General features: G+C 46.1%; 1 non-coding gene across 1 annotated transcript; it reads left to right on the forward strand.

Annotated features, from left to right (window-relative positions):
* Positions 1 to 2,511: 2,511 nt before the first annotated feature.
* LOC132225379 (small nucleolar RNA SNORA16B/SNORA16A family) lies at positions 2,512 to 2,642 on the forward strand. The gene has a single exon (XR_009450893.1). It is a non-coding gene; the product is annotated as a small nucleolar RNA SNORA16B/SNORA16A family (small nucleolar RNA).
* The last annotated feature ends 638 nt before the right edge of the window (positions 2,643 to 3,280 follow it).

Consider the following 3,280-nt stretch of genomic DNA (forward strand, 5'->3'; position numbering starts at 1 on the left):
TAACTTCGAGAGAGAAACCAAGATGGCGGCATAGGTAAACACCGGAGATTGCTGTCTCACACAACCACTTCAAAAATACAACTAAAAGACTGAACGGACATCACCCAGAACCACAGGAAGGCTGGCTGAGTGGAAATTCCACAACTAGAATGAAAGAGAAAAGCATACCAAGACTCAGAGGAGGAGCGGTGCGGAAGTGAAACACTAAGGTGCGGAGGTGTGAGAGGAGTGGGCTGGAGGCTGAGGGTGCGGTTGTCTGTTTCAATCGGGAGGGAGTCTCAGGCTCTGAGCTCCAGATCCGGGCAAGTCTCTAGGGACCCAGACTCAAACGGGAGAAGCGGGACTGTCTGGCATAGTTCGGAGCTCGAGGGAAGCATTCTCTCCAAGGTTTGCAGCAGTTGCTGGGACTCTGAGAGGCAGAGCCCCTGGGGATGGGACTGAGAACAGCCATAACTGCTCACTCCACCAGCCCTGTTGATCCCCTGGGACCCGCCCCACCAAAGCCCTGCACAGACATTTGTTGGATAGCCTCAGGCAAAGGCTAGATTAGCACCTCCCTAGAGGACAGAAGTTCTCCCACTGCAGACACAGCTGATTCTCACAGCCAGTTGGCCTGGAGGTCAAATCCCCCCCAGTATTATCTACAACAATCAAGGCTTAACTACAACAAGACTGCGCACAAAGACCACTAAGGGGTGCACAAAGTATAAAAAATGCGGAGACAAAGAAACAGGACACAAAGGGAGGATATAGAGCTCAAAACCACACTTTTAAGGTCTTTCAATAAGTTCCTAGAAACTGCCGATAAACTTAATGAGATCTACAAGAAATCTAATGAGACCCTGGATGTTGTGGTGAAGGACCAATTAGAAATTAAGCATACACTGACTGAAATAAAGAATATTATACAGACTCCCAACAGCAGACCAGAGGTGCGCAAGAATCAAGTCAAAGATTTGAAATGCGAAGAAGTAAAAAACACCCAACCAGAAAAGCAAAATGAAAAAAGAATCCGAAAATACGAAGATAGTGTAAGGAGCCTCTGGGACAGCTTCAAGCGTACCAACATCAGAATTATAGGGGTGCCAGAAGATGAGAGAGAGCAAGATACTGAAAACCTATTTGAAGAAATAATGACAGAAAACTTCCCCCACCTGGTGAAAGAAATAGACTTACAAGTCCAGGAAGTGCAGAGAACCCCAAACAAAAGGAATCCAAAGAGGACCACACCAAGACACATCGTAATGAAAATGCCAAGAGCAAAAGACAAAGAGAGAATCTTAAAAACAGCAAGAGAAAGAAACTCAGTTACCTACAAGGGAATACCCATACGACTGTCAGTGGATTTCTCAACAGAAACTTTGCATGCCAGAAGGGAGTAGCAAGGAAAGTTTAACCTTTATTTCGCAGATCTGCTAATCCAGAGGAATTTCATATCCAAAGCCTGAACTGAACTCATGGAGAGACTCTGACCTATGTATCTCCTCCTGTGGCAGCCCCTGAGGGTCCCTGCAGCTCCTCCCAAGTCAGCTGTGGCGGGACCCTAGGGTTAGGCTCTGCGGCTCTGCCCAAGTCAGAGTGGGGAAGTAAGACTACAGTTTTAACCAGATACTGAACTAGGTTGCAAGCCCCTGCATTTTCCTTTTCACCACAGTCACTGTTCTTTGTGCTCTTGGCTTCTGTGCTGGGACAGAGTGGGATGACAGTAAGAGGAGAGGGTGTGCAGTTTGAGGCCACCACCCTCCTGACTATCTAGAGAAAGGAAAGGCCCCTTAAAGCTGTCCAGTCAGGGGCCCACATCCTGATGGGCTCCCTTCTTTGCCCTCTCTCAGGAATGAAGGCCTGAGCATGGGGCTAGATTTTGGAGTGTAGAGTTGACTGTGGGAACAAAGATCATGAATAGCTTAGGTCAGTGAATGGAGCAGCATTAGGGCTGTGGGTGGGTGTCTTTGACCTGGACTACTTCTGCCCCTCCCCCTGAGGGTATGGGGTGGGGATCTCAGCTCTGCTGTCCCCCACTCCAGCATTAGCTTAGCTTCCCAGGCTGTCCTCAGAGGAGATCACACTTCCTTCCTCCTAGACACCAAGTCTGGGACAACCTGGGGGAAGTGAGGTCACCCCCATTCCCTGTCCCTAGCAGACTGAGACTGAAGCATCACTTAATAAAGATCCCTGAAGCCCCCCACCAAAAATGTTTATAGAGGTGAGTGATGACAAAACAGTGATTCCAGGCTTGACATCTACCCCACCCATGGTCAATGGCATTTTATAGTTAAGAATGCTAGTTCGGCCCAGCCTGCATGGCTCAATGGTTGAGGGTTGACCTGTGAGTCAAGAGGTCATGGTTCGATTCCCAGTCAGGACACATGCTGGGGTTTCAGGTTTGATCCCAGTGGGGCAGTGGGGGGCATGCAGGAGGCAGCCAATCAATGATTCCTTCTCATTACTGATGTTTCTATCTCTCTCTCCCTCTCCTTTTGTCTCTGAAATCAACAAAAAAATATTTTTTAAAAGAATACTGGTTGTACAGCTGCTTCCACATAGCTGCTGCGCTCAAAAAGGAGACCAGAGTGACAGTTTTCCTTGACGGTCACCGTTCTGTTTGCTGTAACCAATCTGCAACATTTCAGGAAAAGACAATTAAAAAAAAAAGAATACTAGTCGGTACAATTCTCTTGAGAAGAGTGGTGTTGTGTTTGTTGCATTTGCTTAAGTCTTGCCAGTAGCAACTGCCTTGAAAACAAGTGGTTATGATAGGCTTCTAGGAGGGAAGAGTGATATTCAAAACACAGCTGGTAGGCCCTAGGACAAAATATTCATATCTACAGGGGATTTATACTAGGTTAGCTACTACTGGTTTGCATGCTCCAACCCTAAATTATCACAATTCTTCCTTACCCCTTACTGTGTACTAACTATATGACCCATGCCCTGAAGATCATAGTGGATACCAAGCCTGATAATAGAGTACCACAGGATTGGTAGAAACATGTGAATGTAGAGTGGTGACCAGAGTTGAAGAGTTGAAAACCATTCAGAGCGGAGAGACCCATCTACCTATGTATGCAGGCAGTCCTTGGGTTACGTTGGACTCAATGTATATCGTTTTGGAGTTAGGTCGCCATCTCCCATTTATTTATTAAAAAAAAAAGTTCTGTCATTTTGACGCATGTACATATGTGCTTTATGTTTTCTATTATTTATTTACCACAAGTAAAGGTCAGGAATTGTTATCTTTCTTTTAAATTTTTTTTACTGTTTCACTTTATTACTGCTGTGT

Source organism: Myotis daubentonii, chromosome X (genome assembly GCF_963259705.1).
Source record: "Myotis daubentonii chromosome X, mMyoDau2.1, whole genome shotgun sequence".
NCBI classification, from domain to species: domain Eukaryota; kingdom Metazoa; phylum Chordata; class Mammalia; order Chiroptera; family Vespertilionidae; genus Myotis; species Myotis daubentonii.